Source organism: Symphalangus syndactylus, chromosome 5, assembly GCF_028878055.3.
Source record: "Symphalangus syndactylus isolate Jambi chromosome 5, NHGRI_mSymSyn1-v2.1_pri, whole genome shotgun sequence".
In the NCBI taxonomy this organism is placed as follows: domain Eukaryota; kingdom Metazoa; phylum Chordata; class Mammalia; order Primates; family Hylobatidae; genus Symphalangus; species Symphalangus syndactylus.
The window spans coordinates 46184072-46207758 of record NC_072427.2 but is presented as its reverse complement, the minus strand read 5'-3'; the positions used below and the strand labels follow the sequence as shown (position 1 = coordinate 46207758).

Below are 23687 nucleotides of genomic sequence, written 5' to 3'. Positions count from 1 at the left end.
GGCTATGCTATCTAGATTTGTGTAAGTCACTCTATGATGTTTGCACAACCAAATAACCTAGTGACACATTTCTCAGAAGGTATCTTTGTCATTAAGCGATGCATGACTGTATATAAAAGTAAACAGTAAAAATTCCCATGCAATTCCCCATCTGCTCATGTTCTTCCTCTCTTCCCAACATAGATAACCACCATTATTAATTTTCCCTATATCCTTCCAGATGCTATTATCCATATATGAGCCAGTACAAACACAACCATCTCACCCTCAACCTTATCAACCTTCTTATGCAAATAGTAGAAGAGGTTTTTTTTTTTTTCATTTAACCCATTTTGGGGTTCTTTCCATATAAGTATGTAAAGAATTTCCCCAGCCTTTTCTTTAGCTGCCTAGAATTCCATTGTATATATATTCAGTGATTTATACATTCAAAATTTATCTTTTAGTTTCAACTCTCTGGAGATGGCTTTTGGCGTCTCCCTCCATACCTTCTGGAAATAACTGCCATCCAGAAACTGGTAGTTCTTTCTCTGTTCAAAGAGCAACAACATAAATAATGCTGACCCTTGGATTTGAGCAGTTCTGGTGTTCTGCCCATTGTGTAGAGCCAAGACACACACACACACACACACACACACACACACTCTCTCTCTCTCTCTCATCAGCAAGCTGCCTGTGCTCCCCTCAGCCAGGCTCTGGCTGTCAGTGAGCGTCACAATGCTCCAAGGTTCCGTCTAGAGCTGAGCCTTGAGCCTGTGCAATGGGCCAGTGTCTTTAGCTGTAAATCAGTGTGCCAGGCCCACTGCCACAGGCACTTCATTTGTCCCGGAGCCCAAGGCTGGGCCTGCCCCAAGCAGCTCTTCTTCCAAGGTAGAGCTCCCTTCCTGGTCATAACGGACTCCTGAGTCCATATGCTTGATTGAGTTCTTCTTAATTACATCCATTGATGTTGAAAAACACTCAGACCAAGAAAGAGACCAAAGAGACTGTGGGCACTTGTAGCTGCCAAACAGGCAGGTTTTCATACCATGGCCGCTGGAGAGCTGCATAAAGGCCAGATGGTAAGTCACAGCATATGTTCCTGCAGAGGACAGCCTGAAGACACTCTGTGTGTAGACAGCCTGGGGCAGAAACGCCACCTGGGAAGCCCTGGGAACACAAAAGGATCAAAGCGGAGCGCACTGGCGCTGAGTCCTGGAGTCACTCCAGGGGAGTGGGCAGCCCCAGGTGGCTGCCTACAGAGGGCCTGACTGTGCCTTCCTGGGGCCAGGGCCTTTTTCTCCAGTGCTGGTGCTCTTGCTATTTGAGATATACCCTCTACTCATGGGCACACCTGAACACAAGCATGCACTCACCTTCTGTGTGAAATACACGTCATTTCTGAGGAATTCATCAGGGCCAGAAAGGACTAACACTCTCCGCTTTTAAGTAAGTCAATAAAAGTCACATTTGGTTGTTTAAGGATTCATCCCAGGTCTTTCACATAGGTCCTCAGTAACAGTAATTTGGTTTCTAAACCGAAATAAATGTGTGTGTGTGTGTGTGTGTGTGGCTTTTGCAGTTTCACACGCCCATGTAAATGGAGAAGACTCCTACAGTCATTTCTGGTGGTTTGGCCATAAAACCCTCGTGTTTAGAAATGCTCTTGTTTAGCATTCTGAGATGTAGTTGCCTTACTCATACTAATTATTATAACAGCTAACACTTACTGATTACTCACTTGGGGCCTATCACTTTGCTAAGCACCTTACATCCATTATCTCATGTAATCCCCATCAACAACTCTGTGATGTAGGTCCTATTATTATCCAAGTTTTACAGATGAAGAAGCTGAGAATCAGAGAGGCTACATATCCAATGTCACACAGCACATCCAGAGGGGACCTGAGTTGTATGTCTCAGGAGCCACTATTGTCATCATAAAAAATTCACTCTGGAGCCTAGTTTTTGTCATAGATTGTTTAACAAACTATGGGGCTTCCTGAATTTGCTGAGCACCAGAGGAGCGAAAAATTTTTCTTTGGGTATAGCCATCTACCCATTGTAGAATTCTGCCTTTATATTATATTCTACCTATGCACATCAGCCTTTCTTCTGCTTCTTTGGTCTAAAATAATGAAAATGTCAGTTAAGCCTTTGAATAGATTCCATTTTAAAGGTATATTTGCACTGTACTCAGGAGTCTTCAGGCTCTCTGAGAAATCTTCCCAGTTTCATGGGGAAGAGTCCTGGTTCCCAGCTCTGTGCTTGGCTTTGGCTAGAGAAATACATTCAGTCCTCTGTATTACAGTGGATTGTCTCTGACTCTCTTTTCCCTGTGAGCTATTGGAGAGCAGGAACCATGCAACATCCATCTTTGCATTTTCTGCATCTGGCATACAGCCCTGGCTCAGTAAGTAACTGAAAGGTATTGATCATACCAGCATCAGGGTAGAGATGAGATAAATCACCTTGCCTCTTCCCCTGGTTGTTACACATGCACAAGGGATCTCTAAGAGGCCTGGAGAGCCAAGCCAAGTTCTACCAAATCCCTCTTTCTAGGACTTGTTGCTCTGTGCTTGGGAGGCTGGGTTCCTTTGCCTGGCTTGGAACCACCCAGTTGATATCAGGGGATCCTTAATAGCTTCATCACAAGGAAATTTGGTGCCCCAAAGAACTCCATCAATGGCAAAATATGGAATTTGAGACCACCATGGTCTTTACTTTCCCTATTCTTCCTCTATTGTGGCTACAAGGTGTAGGTGGGGATACCATTTCCAAATGTAATGAAAGGTTTTAATAGCTAGGCTTTGCTGATTTAAAAAATGCCATATTTTCTTTATATTTCTCAACAAAATGAAGATCAGTTATATCCTACCTCCAGGTTAGTTGCTTTTGTACAAATTTTCGGTTAAGTTAGGGCTTGGTGAAAATTTTTCAGGAACTTTTGGAAAAACTCTGAAGTTTGGATTTCGGGCATGTCCCACGATTTTCTAGAGTGAACAAATTTTTTTTTAGATTATCTACAATGTATCACTCCCAATCACCTTCTTGTCAGAAATCAGAATGATTCAAATGCTAGTTTTATTTTATTTTTAATTTTTGTGGGTACATAGTAGGTATATATATTTATGGGGTGCATGAGATGTTTTGATACAGGCATGCAATGTGAAATAAGTATATCAGAACATCATGGAGAATGGGGTATTTATCCCCTCAAGCATTTATCCATTGAGTTGCAAACAATCCAGTCACACTCTTTAAGTTATTTAAAAATGTAAAGTTACATTATTATTGACTATAGTCACCCTGTCATGCTATGATATAGTATGTCTTATTCATTCTTTCTAACTTTTTTGTACCCATTCCAATGCTATTTCTACATGTCACCAGGAAAGCCCTAGAGTAGCATATCTACTAACAGGATTTCTAAGACAGAATAATCTTGGGTGGATGGAATCATCTTATGCTATCTTCCTCTTCCCATTACTCAATGGCTGAGTCTTAACCTGAAAAACTCTCACACTCATGCTTCAAAACCCAACTTAAATGCCACCTCCTCTAAGGAGTCTTCCCTGACTCCAATAGACACTATTAGATGATCCTGCCTCTGTGTCTGTAGAAGAGTTTGTGTGTTCACCTTTCACAGCACTTGCTATTAATATATTACACTGTATGTGCTTTTCTCCCTGAGTGAACTATGAACGCCCTAGTTATTTTTATTGTTTCAAAGTTTTAAATGATAAAGGATCACATGCTCATGATAAAAAAAAAAAAAAAGGGAAGAGGAAAAGGAGAAGGATAAAGAATAAGTGCTTTTCCCTCCCAACAAAGACCTTTAATATTTCTCAGAAGCAAACCCTCTCAGCAGTTTTTTGTGCATCTTCCTGAATTCATCTACGTAAGTACAAATATAAGTACAGAAATGCATTCCTTTTTCTTTAAAAAAATAACACAAATAGAACAATTCTCAATCACCATGATATTTTGGCACAGACACAGGGCTAAAACTACAATAGGTGTTCAATTAACATATATTGACTTGAACTGGAGCCTCTGCTCTCCCAGCTGAACTACCCAAGGGAGTGAAGTTTCCTGGGATCCAGATAGTACCTCAACTGTTTCCTCTCCCCACAACTCCCAATCAGATACCAGGGAGGTAAAACTCAAGGCAGTCAATTTTCCTACTTAGAAGCAGGAGCTTAGTAAAGAGACAAGAGAAGGTGTATACTCATGGCTAAAATATGCACTGGTTTCAATCTTCTCTACTGCTGTATCCATGAAGTGTTCCAGATAATAGAGAACTGATTGTATCCTTGAAAATTGGACTCATGGTAAGGATTATTTGCTGTAAACTCAAGAATATACAGATTGCAAAGTGAAGTATGTTCTTTGCTTTTAATTAGAACATTGTTAATTCCTTTTATTAGTTATATTTTAAAGACTGCAGTGTTGTGCTGGTTGATTCTGTCATTTTAGTTTTTCTTTGTTTTGTCTTTTTCTTTTCCATCTCAGTATCCCCAGCAGAATCATAACTTTTCACAGAGGCATCTAATTTCTTAACCTCAAAGCAGAAGAGAAACATCTTTCAAATTTTCCTATGATAGTCAAGGAGTGGGGGTTGTGGAATGTATATACTTAGATGAATTAAACTCAGACCTTCTCCGGTTGGATATGTGAGCCGCCCAGACAAAGATGAAGGTTAACATAGTTTAAGGATGAAATATAGACCATCCTGTGCAAAACCACTGTGTTGCAGTTTAATTAAAAGAATTCATTAAAGTGGTGCCCCATCCAGGGTAATTAGTATGCGTAATTTATGCATTGCCTAATACACAAGGGCAGTAGCCTGAATAATAAACTCAAGTTAACCTTAAGTGAAAGAGATTGAATGGTCAGATGTTTATTTAGCTCAGGTTTGCTCACGAGTTAAGGTTAAAGAGGTGAAATTCAGTTAGTTAATTAATTAATTTCTCAGATTTTCTTCATGAAAATCTTGCTGGCTCAATTGGGTAAAAGTTTTGTCAAAGGCAGACAGCACTATTTTTATTCATCAGCTATGTTCTACCCTGTCCTCCAGCAAGTTAGTAACCATTTGAAAGAACACATTTAACGGAACTGCAAAGAGAGAGAAAATACGAACACATCAAACCAACCCAAACAAACCCCAAGATAGGAGTAGATCTGTGATCTGTGCTTGCAGACAAAAAACAAAACCAGGACAGATTTAAGGAGGACATCATTATCAAAATGTCGGGACCGACTAGGATAATGTTCAGGTTTTTTTCAATTGTGAACCACATGTTTGAGAATTCATTTAAGTATTTGAGCTGCATGAGTTTTTGGTGACAACAACGGAAAGCGTCCATGCCTGGTGTGTGCATATCATGTCGCAAATATGAACCAGTGGTTATGCAAGTTCCCTCTATTCCTTTGGTTAGAAATACTTTATCATGCCCCAATTCTGTGATGTAATTTTCATGGAATTAAACTTGAAGAGTTCAAAATTATGCAATTAATTGTATTCAGCTTCAATTATAACGACTTATTAATCAAGTCCTTTGGCAAGACACCTGGCACCCCACACAGTGGTTGTGATGGGAAGCAGCTAAGCCTGAGGAACTTACTGGTTCATGTGAGCAAACTAATTAGGTGAATTGTTATTGATTGATTTCTTTATTGGTGGCTGCATGTAGGTAAGAGTGCTGAGGTGTAGAAGCTGGGATAAGTCAGGAAAGATCTAACTTAATTTGTATTGGAAAGACTGAAGGCTGTAATAAAATCATCTGATATTTATTGAGCACCAATTATGGGCAAGGTAGTAGGTTCCTCTCTGGGCTTCCATATTACATTGAAGCATAAGACAGAGATGTCCAGCCAGGCACAGTGGCTCACGCCTGTAATCCCAGCACTTTGGGAGGCCGAGGCGGGTGGACCACGAGGTCAGGAAATCAAGACCATCCTGACTAAAACGGTGAAACCCCGTCTCTACTAAAAATACAAAAAATTAGCCGGGCGTGGTGGCGGGCGCCTGTAGTCCCAGCTACTCAGGAGGCTGAGGCAGGAGAATGGCGTGAATCCGGGAGGCGGAGTTTGCAGTGAGCCGAGATGGCGCCACCGCACTCCAGCCTGGGTGACAGAGCGAGACTCCGTCTCAAAAAAAAAAAAAAAAGACAGAGGTGTCCTTCCCTCACTCTCACCTTGACCTCCCAGGATGCTAAGATAGAAGCACAAGCAAATACAAACAGCCACACAGAGTCACATGAGCACTAAGTAATGAACTCCATTTACTGAAGAGCATTTTTACTTTATAGAACTGCCTTTCCTCCATTCCATATCGGTCCAGAGGGCTGCCAGTCACCCCCACCCATCTGCCCACATGGTGGGCACCTGACCCAGGTTAGGTCAATCAGATCTTCTGTAAATTTGGATCTTGGGTGGAAAGAGACAGACAAGGTGGGGGGGAGGCAGTTGGCATTGTCACCCAATGGCCACCGCCAGGGAGCTGCTGGGATTCCTGAGGCTGCCATGGTTCCTTCCCAAAAAGTGATTTTCAGTTCTTCTCTTTTATGATCTTAACAGTGTCTTGGAAAAATCCTATTTGCTGTTTGTCAGCCAGATTTACTTCCTGAGGCATGAAATCGAAGACTCCTGATAAAGACAACGAACGCTCCCGAATTTGAGAGATGAAAGCCCTTCCTTATTAATGTAATAGTTGGAGTGGTGTTGAGGAATCGTTTAGAGAAATGGCCAGATGCACTGGATTCTGGTCTGGGTTGCTGAATACTCGCTGTCTACAAAGTACTGTGCATTCACAATATGCAACCTTGCAGATACACAACAAATATCCCCATTTTATAGATGGAGTAACTGAGGCACAGGAAAGCTCTAAAACTTACCCGAGGCTGCAATGCTAGCAAGTGGCAAAGCTGAGATTTGAACCTAGGACTTTCTGACCTCAAAGCCTGTGGTTCTCTAGCTTGTGGCCTTGGGCAAATCATTTAGCCCCTATGGCTGCAGTTTCCTTAGTGGTAAAATTTGGATGATAACAGCTGCCCTGACTCCCCCACAGAGCTGTTGTGAGGATCAAAGGGGAGAATGTCTGTGAAAGCACTTTAAAGCCTGTCACACTCTCCAAATACTTGTAAAGGCTTCTAATTGTTAGGTGAAGCTCCAGCTAGAATGGGCAAGATTCTGAGAGGTGACAAAGGAGAGATGGGTACAGGGTATGATCACGGAAACAGGATGCTGGGGAGAACTGGGGACATCTTGGTACACAAAGAGTCACTAGGGAGGTTGGGGCCAGCAGGTGGAGGGCAGTAGAATTTGATTTACCCATCCAGAACACTTAATACTGGAGCCTGGGGAGCTCGAAGTTTGAAATAGATGGTTTGAAGCCCAACAAAAGGAAGTGCTACTTTGCAGATAGTGAGTAAAGGAAAGTTCTCATCTTGAAGAGGTCAAGGTGTTTGCACATAAGTCCGTCATTTCATCAAGTCTTTACCAAAACCTTAGGAAGTTTGTGTCATCCCCATTTCACAGCTGAGATTCTGAAGCTCAGCAGAATGAAGAAACCTGCCTAACATCAGAGTAGAAAATACAGGAGCAGACTTTAAACCCTAGCCTTACTGAGCTTTCCACACAGTCTCTAGCTTCTTCCGATTCTCCCTCCCACCTCCTCTCCTCACCCACAACTCATTAGCTGGAAAGAAAATGTAGACGTCCTAGTCTCACTGAATGAATATGCTGTGTGGCTTTAGATTAATCATGTAAACTCTCTGAACTTTAGGTTTCCGCATTTGTACGGCGATCTGGTTGAACTCTAAAATATTCTGCAAGCATTATCTCCCCTGAGGCGTTACTCAAGAAAAAAAAAAAAACCTTTCATATGCATGAATCTCTACCCTTGAAGATCCAGCCCCCAGTGCTCCTCAGCTGCATCCTAAACCACAGGTGGTAGAGTTTTATAAAGCTGGTTGCACCACTCAAAGGAAACTTCCTGTAGCTTTTACAGTAGCCTGAAAAGAAACCATAGGTCCCATACGTTGCTTTTACCGATCACAGTTTTACTGATCACATCAGTACCTTAGTATGGGGTGATCTGAATGTGTTTCCCTTATCAGGAGACAATAAGTCTCCAATCCACCTGACATTCTTCATCTGAGAGGACAATGCCCTTCTTTTTTTTTTTTTTTTTTTTTTTTTTTTTTTTTTTTTTTTTTAGAGAATTTCACTCTTGTTGCCCAGGCCGGAATGCAGTTGCAACCTCCACCTCCTAGGTTCAAGTGATTCTCCTGCCTTAGCCTCCTAAGTAGCTGGGATTACAGGCGCCTACCACCATGCCTGGCTAATTTTTGTATTTTTAGTAGAGATGGGGTTTCACCATGTTGGCCAGGCTGGTCTCGAACTCCTGACCTCAGGCGATCTGCCCACCTTGGCCTCCCAAAATGCTGGGATGACAGGTGTGAGCCACCATGCCCGGCCTGACATTGCCTTTCTAGTTTTACCATTTGTCCCTTTGCCCTGTTGCCCATTTCTCCTTAGAGACTAGAACACGTTAGCCCCCCAAGGATAATAATGGACAAATGGACAGGAATGAAAATAATTACCCAAAATTGGAGGTGATACCTTCCTGTTCAATAGCAAAAGCTCCTACTAAGGACCTATTTGCACGACCACCCTTGGCAGAATTATATCCCAGACTTTATCCTACCCTAAGATCACAAAAACCACTGTCACTTTAAAGAGCATCACTGTAAGCAAGCTCACAGTGTTTAGTTTTGAGAAAAGTATCTCACCGACAGTGTTTTTATTGTCATTTTCTCTTCCTTTTGCGTAACATTGTAAACTGCATGAAGGCAGAGGCTCTTGTTTCTTGTTCGCTAGAGTAGTGCCTGACCCATAGGAGACAATATATATTTGTTGATTGTTCCAACTTTCATTCATACAAGATTGTTAAAACAACTAGAGACTTATGAATTTCAAAAGGGATCCAGGCGTGAGGGAGATAAGGGAAAAGCATCCGGTTTTCCGGTTCAGTTATGTATATGATTACACCAAAGCAAGGGGCCCCACACCATCACGGCACACATAGCATGGGCTTTGGGTTCAGACTACAGCTGCATTCTAGCTCCTTCACTGATTAACTGTATGGCCTTGGACAAGTCACTAAATCTCACTGAGTCTCGATTTTTCATGTACATTGTGGGTAACAATAGACAGGACTGTTCTGAGGAATAATTGAGATCCTTTCTTTGAGACCCAACTATCTAACAAAATGCCTGGCACCCTAACAATCAGTTCTCATTCTCCTACAGTCAAAGTTGTGGCATCCAAGTTGTGGCATCCAATAAAGTGGCCGCTAGACACATGTGGCTATGGAGCACTTGAATGAGACTACCGCAGCTGAGGAACTACAATTTTAATTGTATTTAATTTTAATTAAATTTAAACACTGAAGAATTGTAAAAATTTTTTTCCCTCTTCAATACCATTTTATCCTATTTTGATGAGACAGCATTTCACCTTACCCATTGCATTGCATAAGGCATCATTATGATGTAGTAGTGCATGTATGGGACACCAGCATTTTTTCTAGCATTATTCACAAACACATCACTGATTGAATCAGTGGACAGATTGACTCCGTTCAAATGCTTTTCTTCTATACACTAATATAACACTATAATGCATTTATTTGGATATTTCATGCAGACAGCTCCAGTTATAGCAATTCCTATGTAAACTGTAATTGGTAATTAAATCGAAATACTTAGTTTAATTATGATATAATTAAATTATGTTTCTAGTTAGAAAAAATAAGTATGGGCAAATTTTCAAATTTAAAATGAAGGCGTACTACGGATATGGAATTGAGTGGAGATGCAGAAGCTAGTCCCAAGACCCGAACAGTAAAGAATAAAAGAGACTGGAAGAAGGTGTGTTCCAAATCTCACAACATATGGCAACTGCAGTTGGCTGCCACAGAGCCAAACAAAAAAGCTGTTAAGAAAAAAAAAAAAAGGATAATAACGTGGACAATATTAAAAGCTATTTAAAGCAAACACACATTGAATTTGATAAGAAGTTTCTCTCAATAACTAAAAAAGAATTGAAAAAATTAGTCACTTGCAATCAGTATTAAATGTCCAACAAAAATGTCTTAAGCAATTTTTGACAAGATCTGATCTTGTAACTCTGGTCAGGTATAAAATGGCTTGAATTCTTTCACAAAAATCCAAACTAAACCAAACCCAAACCCACATGTTTAGATGGAGAGATGGTAAAAGAAATCATTTCAGTTGTGGAAATTTTATTGGAAAATTATGAGGAAAAGACTAAAAGATATTTTACAAAAGCAAAATTTCAATTAAGCCATCAAACAAGTGACTGTAGAATGTAAGACTAACAATGCCAATGATCAATTGATTCAAAATGTGAAAAATGAGAAGGTCCTTTTTTTAAAGCTTTAGACAAGCCATATAGAATAAGAGACTGTGCCCAGTTAATACTGGACACATTTGGTTACATTTTTGTTTAAAAACACTTTCAAATTTACTTAGAAATGTTGTCTCTGACCTAAAGAAAAAAACCAACTCAATGTGTAGATAGCTTTGAATGTTTTAGATATGTCAAAGAAGAGTTTCAACTAAATAAGAAAAAAAAACCAGTTTTATCAACAAGACAGATGATGACCCTGCTATGTTAGGTCAAAAATCTAGATTTATCACAATTTAAAAACAAGAGACGGATTTTTCCCTTATTGCTTCACTCCATTATGTGACACACACTGAAAATATTTGTGCTAAATTTTTTTTAATGAAAAGTATCATGGATACAGCTGTTAAAATCATTCAGTATGTATATGTTGTAAACCACAAGTGCATGGAACTATTGAAAGAAATAGAAAATGATATATTTAATGATTGTGTACTCTTTACTAATGTCAACTGCTTAAGAGTTGTGGAAGAGTTTTATAAAGATTTACAATACTAGTAACCCCAGTTTAAGATTGTCTTGAAACTAAAAGAATAAGTAAAAAAAAAAAAAAAAAATGGCAGCATGATTTATGGTTTCTCAACTATATCAGATTGCATACGAATGATCTAAACTTAAATTCTACAGAAAGCAAAAAGAATTTATATAGAAATATAAATTCTTCATAAAGCAAATTAGTGATGTTTTTACACATTTTTTAAAAGAATGAATTGAGATGCATATTTTAATTGTAATCAACTGTTAGGTAAATTGGCGGCAAAAATTACAAGAAAAACATGAACATCACTATGTTTATATTGATAAATTTAGAATTGCTTTTCAACTTATGCAATACTCTTTTGAAATCAATGTTAATATTACTGAGTTGATATGAATTAATTAATTTAACTTGGACAGATGTAGTTTTAAAATTGATACGGTTTTCTTCAGAGTCAAATTAATTATTTGAAGCAAAAACATGAACCAGTTTTAGAAATAAAAATGCAAACACTAACAGAAAAAGGTTTTGGTACAAGATTCAGTCATTGGAAAAATTTTAAGTACATTTGGAACAACTTGAATATGTGAATCCACTTTTTCAATTGTAAATATTATAAAATCTAAATATCGTTCAGGTATTTCTGATGAAACTTTAACATTTGAATTGAGATGTATCTAAGTATAAAACAGACAGTGGAGTTCCAAGACTTACTATAAAGAAAATAATGTAAAATATCTTGTTAATTTTTATTTATATATATATATTTTATACTTTAAGTTCTAGGGTACATGTGCTTATCAGATGTTGAGATGATCATAGTTAGGATATATTGGGTTAAATCAAATACAGTGTTAAAATTAATTTTCTTGTTTCCTTTTTACTTACTTTAATGCTGCTTCCAAAAATTAAATTATGTATGTGACCTGAATTAGATTTAAATTGGACAGTGGGAATCTGTAGGTACGAACACTATGCCACATATAGGGCTACCTCCCCCACCACCTCAAAGGCTCCAAGATTTCTTCTTCACAGTGTTCCATTTGAGTCTGCCATTTCCTGTGTGAGTCTGAGTCTGCCATTTCCTGTGTGCCATTTCCTGTGTCCTGTCCTGCCAATTTAACCTCACTCCATATTTACCCATTTGCTTTTTAAAAATAAGTATACCATAATTCTGTAATAATTTTCAAGTTTTGTTTTTATTTTCTTCAAAATTAGATTTTCACATAATTGATAGAATCAAACAATTCTATGAGACTTATTCCAAAAAAATCATCCTACTATTCAACCCTCGACCACCACCTATTCTCTTTTTCAATAGCAACCACTTTCAATTATTTTAGCTGTTTGTTATTTACCTCCATATATAAAAATAACAGCCTTGTGTTTCCTACCTTTTGAATTTTCAATTTTAGGTATCATATAGGGAAAATGATTTAGCTCTTATTCATGATCTCCCATTCCTTTATCACAGACCACCACACCACCATTACTACCACCCACATTCATACAAACTGTCTCATGATCCCTTCAATATAACTATATCATACTTCAGTTTAGATTAATACTGTGTTTGCATTAGTATAATTTCAACGTTATTCATAGCATTGAACCTATACATATGAACGATATAGATATAGTATAATATCTTTACTTTTCCTTTGTTGCACAATTTTGTTCTTCCTAAAGTAATGCTTTGCTCTTTTTTTGTTTAGTTTTCTGTTTGCTACTAATTCAGCTTCTATTTTCCCCTAATAACCTCAAATCTTTCCTCTCTGTATTCAGACACACCAGGGTGTTCTATTGTTTTCTTTACTTGGATTAATCTCTCCCGGCATCTTCTGACCTGCCCCACTCTAGGCCTGCTTCACACTCTATTCCTGGGAATTCATTTCACCAAAGTTTTGAGAATTTCTTTGACTTCTTTCTTCTTGGATCCAGTGTCTTTATGCTTTTATTTTTGTGCAGCACATTATCTACTAGCTGGCTTCCTGGGAAAAGGTACATGAGATGTAATTTTTGTGAGCTCCTGAAAGCCCATATTTTCTTTGGTCTACAGCCTTTCTTTATTGATAGTTTAGTTGGGTATAGAAATCTAGTGGGAAAATACATTTGCTCAGGATTTTAAAAGATATTGCTCGATTGTTTTCTAGCATCTGGTGCTGGTGTGAAATCTGATCCTTGATTCTTCATATGTGGCTTGTTTTATTTTTCTCTTTCTCCTCTCTGAAAGCTTATAGATTTTTTTTTTCTTTATCTATGTTCTGAAGTTTCACAATGATATGCTGCATGTCCTCCATTCTTTTCTGGAATTCATATTATTCAAATGTAGGATCTAATAAGGGGGAAGTAACATAATTATCTTGTATTTTCTCTCATTTATTTGATCTTCATTTTTAAAGTTTCTTTTTTTTGCTTTAAGAAAGATTTTCTCAACTTTGTTTTACGAGCTTTCTATTGAATTTTATTTATATACTATACTTTTAAGTTTCAAAAGGTATGTCATGGTTGGAATGTTTTTGTCTCCTCCAAAACTCATGCTGAAAATTAATTCTCAATGTAACAGTGTTGGGAGATGGGGCCAAATGGGCAGAGCACTCATGAATGGATTAATTACTCTACAAAAAGTAAAAAGAGCTTCTGAGAGTGAGTCACCTCTTTTCTGCTCTTCTGCTATTTGAGGAACGGCATTCTTCCCCCCTGGAGGATGAAGACTTCAAGGCACCATCTTGGAATTGGAGACCAGGCCCTCCCAAGACACCAAACCTGTTAGCACCTTGAGCTTGGACTTCGCAGTCACCAGAACTATGAGAGATTATATTTCTATTCTTTAGTAAATTACTCAGTCTCATTATTCTATTATAGCAGCACAAACAACCAAGACAAGTGTTCCTTGTTCTTTTTTTTTTTTTTTTTTTTTTTTTTCACAAAACCTCTTCCTATTTCATGAATCCTTTTATATTTCAGAGGCTATTAATAATAGTTTCTTTTTTCTTTCTGAAGTTCTGAAGTTTCATCTTCCTGCTTTGTCTCTACTTTTTCCAAGTTTTGTTGTTTTCTGTTAGTTGTTTTGATTTCTGTCATTCATGTTATAGGCTTCCTTAGGTGTTTACTAGTTCATAGCTGTTTATTCATATTTAAAAATGGTGTTTAAAAAAAACTGATTGGAAAATTTGTCCAAATGGGTGAGACCTGCTGACTGTGGTATTCTGACTGAGTCATTCACGTGGGAAAACCTTGATGCCAGTATGGTTTTTTTTGTTTTTTTTGTTTTGTTTTGTTTTGTTTTGTTTTGTTTTGTTTTGTTTTCTGAGACAGAGTCTTGCTCTATCACTCAGGCTGGAGTGCAGTGGTGTGATCTCGGTTCACTGCAACCTCTGTCTCCCAGGTTCAAGTGATTCTCCTGCCTTACCCTCCCAAGTAGCTGGGATTATAGGCGTGTGCTACCATATAATTTTTGTATTTTTAGTAGAGACAGGGTTTTGCGATGTTGTGCAGGCTGGTCTTGAACTCCTGGCCTCAAGTGATCTGCCCACCTCAGTCTCCCAAAGTGTTGGAATTACAGGAATGAGCTACTGCACCAGGCCCGATGCCAGTATCTTTAGGACTTTTTTCTCTTACATTAGTTGGATTTTTTTTTTTTGGTCACAATTCATTTTTATTGATAGAAAATAAACACTTATTCCAGTTTCAAAGTTGTTATACTTGAAGTTACTATTTTAAAAATATGAATTTTAGGGCCGGGAACGGTGGCTCACGCCTGTAATCCCAGCACTTTGGGAGGCCAAGGCGGGCAGATCATGAGGTCAGGAGATTGAGACAAACCTGGCTAACACGGTGAAACCTCGTCTCTACTAAAAATAGAAAAAATTAGCCAGACGTGGTAGCAGGTGCCTGTAGTCCCAGCTGCTTGGGAGGCTGAGGCAGGAGAACGGCGTGAACCCGGGAGGCGGAGCTTGCAGTGAGCTGAGATGGCGCCACTGCACTCCAGCCTGGGCAACAGAGCGAGACTCTGCCTCAAAAAAAAATCCAAAAAAAAAAAAATTAGCCAGGCGTGGTGGCAGGGGCCTGTAGTCCTAGCTGCTCAGGAGGCTGAGGCAGGAGAATGGCCTGAATCCAGGAAGCGGAGCTTGCAGTGAGCCGAGATCGCGCCACTGCACTCCAGCCTGGGTGACAGAGCAAGACTCGGTCTCAAAAAAAAAAAAAAAAGAAAAAGAAAGAAAGAATTGTAAATAATCATTTAATAATCCTGCTTTGACTAAGCCAATAAAATGTGGCTTAAAAAAAAAAGTATTCAGCACTATTTGCTCATAGACCTTTCAGAATTTGTTCTTAATGTTTCTGGAACTTTCCTGTCTGTAAAGTACAGGAATTAATGAGCTACATAAGAAAGCCTCTCTGGCACAGGCAATGGGAAATCAAGCAGTCATCATAAAAGAATCAATGTACATTCTGCGTGGTGATTTGGACTACAAAACAGTCTCCTCCCTTCTATGGTAGCTCAAGAGAGACATGCTTCTAAGCACTGAGGTGTGAGGAATCGCAGATTGTTACTTGCTGTTAGAATTGGTCTTCCTATCTAGTAATAGTAAATCTCTGGCACAGGTGCTATTGGTCCTTAATGTCCTGTGATTTTAGGAAATTCTGTAAATAGTTTGGATTTAGTTAAATTTATTCAGAAATGAAACACGTTTAATTAAGTTCACTACTCTGACACAGTAAGGATATGTTGGTTTAGCATCTTATAAAATATACGTAATGTGTAGGTAAATCATGGTCCTAAATCATACTTAGAACACTACATTATTTAAACCAATATCTCTTTTAACAAAATGTTTATAATTAAAAACAGCTGATGAAACTATATCCAAAGGTATGACAAAGGAGACTCAGCTCTGTGTTGCTTAAAGAACTTTTAAAAAGCCATTCAAGGAGAGGTAAAGAAACCCAGTTCTCATTCTCATTGTAGAATTCCTGTTGGGGCTGGACCAGAAATTAGCACTTCTAAATACTTCAGAAAAGTCCAAAGTGTTAAAAAGCCTTCTAGGCAGAAGAACGTCTTTCTGCATCAGTGAGTAGCAGTGCTCATCAGAATTTCCTAGTAACACAAAAACAAAGGCAAGTCTGTACATTTGATCAGATGTCAAAGAAATGGGAGGTAGACTATTATGTCAGCCTTAGTCAGAGCTCCTGCTGGCTTCTTCCTATATACTGTTCACCAATTTGAGTAAAGGGGACTTTGTGAGAGAATAGTGTTTGATGGCTAGGATGTCTTTTGGGCATTTCTTCCTAAGTGGAATACACAACATGTAAAGGAATAGGGGAAATAATAGAGGGAAGCTACTCTTTCCAGCTCAGAAGGAGTTGGTGATGCCCATATATGCATTCGAGAAGCCCATGGGATCTTCTGGCTAGCTGTGGATAGTGGCTAATGCGGTCATTCAGAATCGACACTGTGGACTGCAGCAGCATTTTCCTGTATAGCTCCAAAAACTCTGGATAGGGATTTACAGGATCCAATGGCCCATAGATACAATGAATGGAGACAGTTTCAGAGGCAAGAGCTCCCACTCAGTCCTTTCTAAACTGCTTCCTCTGAATGATGTACTCTAAGAGGCTGTCAGAGATGGATTCCTGTCATTATTGCGGACCCACTCACTTTCAGAGGGCTGAGTATATGGCCCAAAGACTGGCGTGAGACCTCGAGAGAATACAAAGAAGTTCATCAGCCACGTGAGGATGGGTGACAGCACATCTCCATGTTTGAGTAGCTTTTGGAGAAGGAGTAGACAGTGAGTCTCAGGAAATATATCTCCAGTTGACAGACAGATGCCACAAAAGCGCTTCCAGGATGCTGGCCTGCTCAAATATGGAATAGTGATATGGTCTCAGTTTGTTACTGAAGCCAAAGCCTAAGAAATCAAGGACAATCACTCAATGAAATCTCAAGGTCAGACCTTCCCAAATCTTGTACCAATCATAGCTGGATGTTGGAAAGCCATGTAAAAGAACAACTATCTCTGGACTTCCAACCACATCCACAGAGTCTTGGTAGAAGACAGGCCATCCCTTATAAGTGAAAAACTTGCCTGAAGACTTCCATGAGTGAAGGGCAAGGGAGAGCTGAGGGGGTAGGATGCGCAGGTACGTGGCAAGCAGGGGCACTTTGAACAGCCCCACCTTGACCCACCACCCCCTCATCCTGATTCAGGTTAAGACCTGGGCTGCAGGACTTCATGCTTGGGGAAATCAGTGGTGCATGCTGGCTAGTTGGATTTCTTAGTGTAGAGTCTTCTAATCTCTTGTCTAGAGGATCTAAAGCTGACTGCTAGCATTCTAGAAACAAAATAAGTGAAAGGGTTGAAGAGGGAGAGGAGAGGTTTTAAAATTCAGCATATACATTTTCACTAAATCTCTATCCTCAACTGTCCTAACGTCTCATAGCCCTCAGTCCTCTTACTAGAGAGAACAAACCTCAAAAATTCTGCTAAGGTGATACTAAGGCCATCATTCTAATAAATGGAATTGGTAAGGAAATTCAAAATCTAACTATTTTTTTTAAGTCTTTCTGTTTTTATCCTTTCTTCACCCACTTCCGGAGGCACCCAATGTCATTAACTTCTGAGCCCTTGGACATTTCCATGCTACAAGTTTCTTCTTGGATTTTTCCACTGCTGGCATAAGATTCAACTTTTTCGAGTCTGCTGAATCAGTTATTGTCTTGTCTGGATTCCTCAAAAGCAGATCCTGAGACAAAGGCTGATGCGCAAAATGTGTATGTGTGGGTATGATCCTGAGAGTTAGGAATGGGGGTGAGTTAAGAAAGGAGAGAGATGCATTATATTGTTGGCCACAGCTTCGGGGCGCTTCTGTGTGAGCTGTCAACCAGGTTCCTCCAGGCATCCTGCCACTTGACATCAAAAAAGCCTAAGAGAGGCATTGTCAGTTTAGATTTCCATGAAGGTGTTCGAAGCATGCTCAAAACTGGCCTCTACAGTTATGGCTGGGACAAGAGGTGAGACTTAGAGAATTTGTTGGATTTCTGCTGAATCTACCATCAATCTATAGATTAGGTTAGGGAGAATGAGCATCTAAACAATACTGAGCTGTGCAAAGCATTAAGGTGTGTGTGTGTGTGTGTGTGTGTGTGTGTATATATACACCTTTATTATTTAGGTCTTTTTTATTTATCTTGGCAATATTCAGTATGTTTTGCACTTCTACAGATACTGCGCTTCTATTGACCCACTTATCCTTTGCCGTGTCCAGTTTGCTGTTAAACACATTAAAAATTCTTCACTTCCAATATCAATTTTTTTATTTGTAAGATTTTCATTTGGTTCTTTTTAATAGTTTTTGGCTGTCTGCTTATGTTCCCTATCTATTCACACATGTTTTCCACTGGATACTTTAACATATTTTTTCTACTTATTTTAAAGTCCATATCTGATAATTCCAACATTAAAATCATCTCCGGGTTGGCTTCTACTGACCTCTTTTAACATAGGTCGTATCTTCTTACTTCTTCACATTGGCCAGGCGTGGTAGCTTGCACCTATAATCCTAACACTTTGGGAGGCTGAGGTGGGAGGATCATTTGAGCCCAGGAGTTCAAGACCAGCCTGGCAACATAGTGAGACCTAATCTCTATGAAAGAAAAAAAAGAACATTTTAAGCACTAATATTTACCTCCAGAAAAGGGCACACCTCTTTTGGGTCAGTCCATGAGTGTGGCAGCCTGAGTCAATTTAATTGGTAGTTGGACTTGGTTGCAGCTTTAGCTAGATTCACTCACCTTGGCTGCAAGTATTTTGAGGAAGGGATTAGGACTTTCCCTCAGACTGGGCTTGGGTTATAAGCACTGGAGTGACTCTAAAGATCTTTTTGTGCTTTATTGCCCAGCCCTCATGTTTTAGCTATGGGAGATTTATATCTGCTGTAAGCCAGGCTGCCAACCTTTTGGGTTGCTGGACAGCTCTCTTTGCTCTTCAGTTCAACTTCCAGCTTTTCGCTTCTCACAAGACTCCTTTCTGCCTTTCTTTTCTGTCCCCAGGTATTGGAGAGCCTCTGCAGTGCATTCAGAGTGCCTCATATGGATATCACTCAGCTGTCTTGTCCCACCTAAGGATGGGAAAATTTGAAATGAGGTACGAAAGATATCCGATATATTTATCACTGCCCTTCTGCTTTTAAGCCTTCGAAACTTTGCTACAATCATCTCCTTTCCCATATGCATTGTCCTTGTGATTTCTTCTTCTTCTTCTTCTCCTTCTTCTCCTTCTCTTCTTCTTTTTTTTTTTTTTCTTTCAGACAAGATCTTGCTCTGTCATCCAGGCTGGAGTGCAGTGGTGCAATCTTGGCTCACTGCAACCTCCGCCCCCGGGGTTCAGTTGATTCTCCTGCCTCAGACTCCTGAGTAGCTGGGATCCCAGGCGTGTGCCACCACACCTGGCTAATTTTTGTGTTTTTAGTAGAGACGGGATTTTGCCATGTTGGCCAGGCTGGTTTATTCTTCTTAAATATGTGTTTAATATCATAAATTAAATATATATTTAATAACGATTTTTGAAGGATGCACAGTTATATATATGTGTTCAATTTATTCTCATTAATCCAATATCTTTCTATTTGCTAAGTCTTTTGTCGTTGTTCTTCTTGTTAAGCCTTTGCATATTTACTTATAATTATGATGTATATTACTCCAAAAGATCAGCCTCACTTCTATACTCTAATTCTTAGCAATTCAGGTCCACAGAAATAAACCCAAGCCTTTAAAGTAATTCAGTCAATATATAACCTTTGTAGCTATTTTAAGGGGTTTAGTTACCAAGGTGCTTAGCCTTAAAAAAAAAATGCCCTGTTGGATAGAGGAATGCATGCCTTTATTTAAGGTCCCACTCATTTCCTCATGCAACAAATTTATATTTTCCACCTTCATTCAACCCCAACTTTAAAACAGAAACACAGAAAAACCAGCTATAATTGAGAGGAAACATGCACATTATCAACTATTTTTGCAAAAAAAAAAACCAAAAACAAACAAAAAGACAAAACAAACAAACAAAAAATCAGACTCTTTTCCTAAGCAAATAACAAGACCTAAGAGTGTTTTGCCAGAGTTCGGCAGTGCAATCACCAATCCCATATATTACAGCCAGAGACTGCTGGCAAAGCCCATGAGCAGGTTAGGGGCACTGACACTCAGAGGCTGACTCTGGACTTCTCAGCCTCTAACTGCAATTCCTAAAGTGTGAGACTCCTCTCTAACAAGCTCAGTCACTAAAAGTAGCCAATGCTCACAGCTCCTTCCACTCCTAGTGATTAGCACATCCCCTCTGTCCCCCAAACTTACCAGCCTGTATTTAGACATCAGTCTCCTGATTTACTTATGTCGTGTGATCTGTGAAACAATCTGCTTTTCCTCTGCTAGACACCACCATCCCCACAGTCCCCCAATTCACCCCATGCTAGCTCTGGACACCAGGCCTTTGCACATCTCAAATTACTGATGTGCATTTACCTTAGAAGTGGGAGTGGCGGAACAACAGCACCAAGGCTCAATTTTTTAACGGAGACATGCTTGGTTGGCTCATTTTCCAAATGAAATTTGGTTCCACTTTAAAAGTCAAAGCTGTCATAAAAATGCCACAGACACTGAGGATTAATCTTACACTGTAGAAATTTTAGAAACTCTTCTTCAAAATTAGAATTAGGCTGTGTGCAGCTTAAAAAGGAAAAATAGGTCAGAGCACTTGCAAAAGGTTACCTATGAATGTATCCTCCCACGATAAGTGCCTTTAACTCAACGTCCCTCATTCAATCTAGTCCAAAGCAGAAGTGCCCATGACTCACCATATTAAGTGCAGCGTTTGTGATGTGTCCATCATTTTTGTGTCACTTCAGTGGAAGCCTTCAATTCCAATTTTACACTCTCAGTCCCCTCTGTATGGGAAGGCTGGTTGCAACAGACTACACCACTGCCTCTGCTCCCTCAAAATGCACCTCCCAAACCATGCTCCAAAGAAAACCTCTGTTACACTTTCTGAATCTTTCAAGAAATGATTCCACACCAATGTAGCAATAGATACTAAAGGACTCACTAGTCCCCTTTGAAGAGGATGAATATTACCCTCTGGGACTTGCACTTGCTAGAGATTTGATGCAACAAGCAGTGGTAGGCTGGAGGAAAAAGATATGTTTCCTTTTTTTTTCTAGGCAAACCTTTTTGTGACACCCTCGTATCTCATGGCCATCTTGTCAACCCAAACAACAGCTGATCGTTTACATCTTTCATTTTATGCACATTCATTGCATGCCCACTGAGTGTTGATGTGCTCAGTGCTGGGGATCCTGAGACCAATAAGACACATTATTTGACTGCTGGGACTTACCATCTAGTCGGAAAGACATGAAGAAATTTAGGATGACACAAAGAATCTAGGTATTTAGGATAATAGAAAGACAGACTGAAGAGGTGAGTGTGTTAAGAGAGGCTTTGGCATTCTGCTGCTAAATCTTTAAGAGCACAATCTTCAGAAAGAGAGAAAAAGCTCTGATTTGTAGTTGCCAAATTTCTGTGGTGTAAATATTCCCATGGGTGCTGATTCTAATGTTCTAACATGTCATCACTGAACAAGGAGTTGAGGAGAGATGCTAACCCTTAGCTCTTCCAAGCACATATAAACTGGCTTTAGCACCCCACAGAGGTTTTTCTGGAGATGACTCTGACTTCAGTCTTAAAAAATAAAAAGGTAGACCAGGCACGGTGGCTTATGCCTGTAATCTCAGCACGTTGGGAGGCTGAGGCAGGCGGATCACCTGAGGTCAGGAGCTCGAGACCAGCCTGGTCAACATGGTGAAACCCCGTCACTACTGAAAATATAAAAATTAGCTGGGCATGGTGGTGGGCGCCTGTAATCCCAGCTACTCAGGAGGCTGAGGCAGGAGAATTGCTTGAATCCAGGAGACGGAGTTTGCAGTAAGCCGAAATCGTGCCATTGCACTCCAGCCTGGGCAACAGAGCAAGACTCTGTCTCAAAAATAAATAAATAATAAATAAATAAGAAGGTATTAATTGTCTGGGGTGGGGTGTACACAGAAGTGGAAAGAGCTGTCAAATTGGAGCAAAAACACCGGACAAAAGCATGCAGATGAGAAAAGTATGATAAGAGTGTAATTTGTGGGGCTAAAAGCAAATGAATATAGTAGGAGCATATGTCCTATAATCTTCCAGGTAGAAAATGTCAGGAGACAAGATTGCAGAGCTGATACGGTAAATTGCATTTATGGCTTCAATTCCTCATCGTTCTCTGAATCTATATCCTTTGCCATGGAATTTGACTAAGCCCTCCTTCTCTGGCTCTGGGCTTGGCTATGGGACTTGCTTTGACCAACAGAATAAGGCAGAAGTGATAATGTGCCAGATCCAAACCTAGGTCTCCAGAGGATTTGTACACTTCCTTTTTCCCGCTTATGTTTCTTCCATTGCCAGGTAAAGGACATGCCTGGGCTAGCCCACTCCTTCCAGGAGAAGGATGTGAAACATGTGAAGCAGAGTTGCCCCCACTAAGATGGTCCAGCCAAGCCCAGATTAGAGCCTCCAGCTGACATAGAGACACTTGAGGTATAATAATTAATGGTTTTTGGTTTTAGCTATGATTTTTAAGGTAGTTTGTTAACACAGCAGTAAGTAACCAATACAGTTGGGCTGGGGCTAGGATGTGGAAAGCCTTTTATAACTTGCTGTTGAGCTAGGACTTCATGCTATGGGCAAGGAATCCATGAAGCAGCTTCCAGCAAGGTATTGATACAGCCAAATTTATGTGTGGAAAGATCATTCTTGCAGCAAGATGGAGAATAAATTGAGGGTAAGTGGTTTGCAGGAGGCCTGAGCATATGATAAAACACAGTTAAAAGAGTATAACTCTTTGATCCAGCTTTTATAAACTCAGGCAGAGCATAAGAATTCCAGACAGATTAAGAGAAAAAAGCCCTGGGCTGAGAGAGGCAGGAGATCAGGGATCACAAGAGAAGCAAAATTAATAAGATGGAGGAATAGATGTATAGACAAGATAGATAGATAGATAGATAGATAGATAGATAGATAGATAGATAGATAGATAGAGATTTATTACGGGAATTAGCCCATGTGATGATGAAGGCTGAGAAGTCCCACAACGTGCTATCCGCAAGCTGGAGAACCAGGGAAGCCTCTGAGGAAATTCAGTCTGAGTTTTAAGGCCTCACAATTTGCGGGGCCGCCAGTCTAATTTCTGGAGTCTGAAGGCCTGAGAACCTTGAGCCTTGATGTCTCAGGGCAGGAGAAGAGGGATGCTCCAGCTCTAGAAGAGAGAAAGGGAATTCACCCTCCCTCAGCCTTTTTGTTCCATCTGGGCCCTCAACAGATTAGATGGTGCCTACCCACATTGTTGATGGTGATCTTTACACAGTCCGCTGATTCAAGTGCTGATCTCTTCCAGAAACACCCACACAGACACGTCCAGAAATAATGTTACCAACTATCTAGCATCCCTTAACCTAGTCAAGTTGACACATAAAATTAACCTTGATTGCAGGAGACTGGGTTACAATTCTGTCTTTGCCACTAACACTTAATGGCTGTAAGTATTACAACACTGGCTCAAAGGGCTAAGTAAATTTAGTGAGGATTATCAGTGAGGAGGAAGGTGGTGCAGGAGAAAGTGGAAAGAGGACAAATGAGAAAGGCATGTAG

The 23687-nt window shown here is 39.8% G+C and overlaps 1 pseudogene; it reads right to left on the bottom strand.

The window, feature by feature from the left end:
• Window positions 1–16295: 16295 nt before the first annotated feature.
• Window positions 16296–17155, bottom strand: LOC129482448 (mesoderm-specific transcript homolog protein-like; annotated as a pseudogene).
• Between the last annotated feature and the right edge of the window lie 6532 nt (window positions 17156–23687).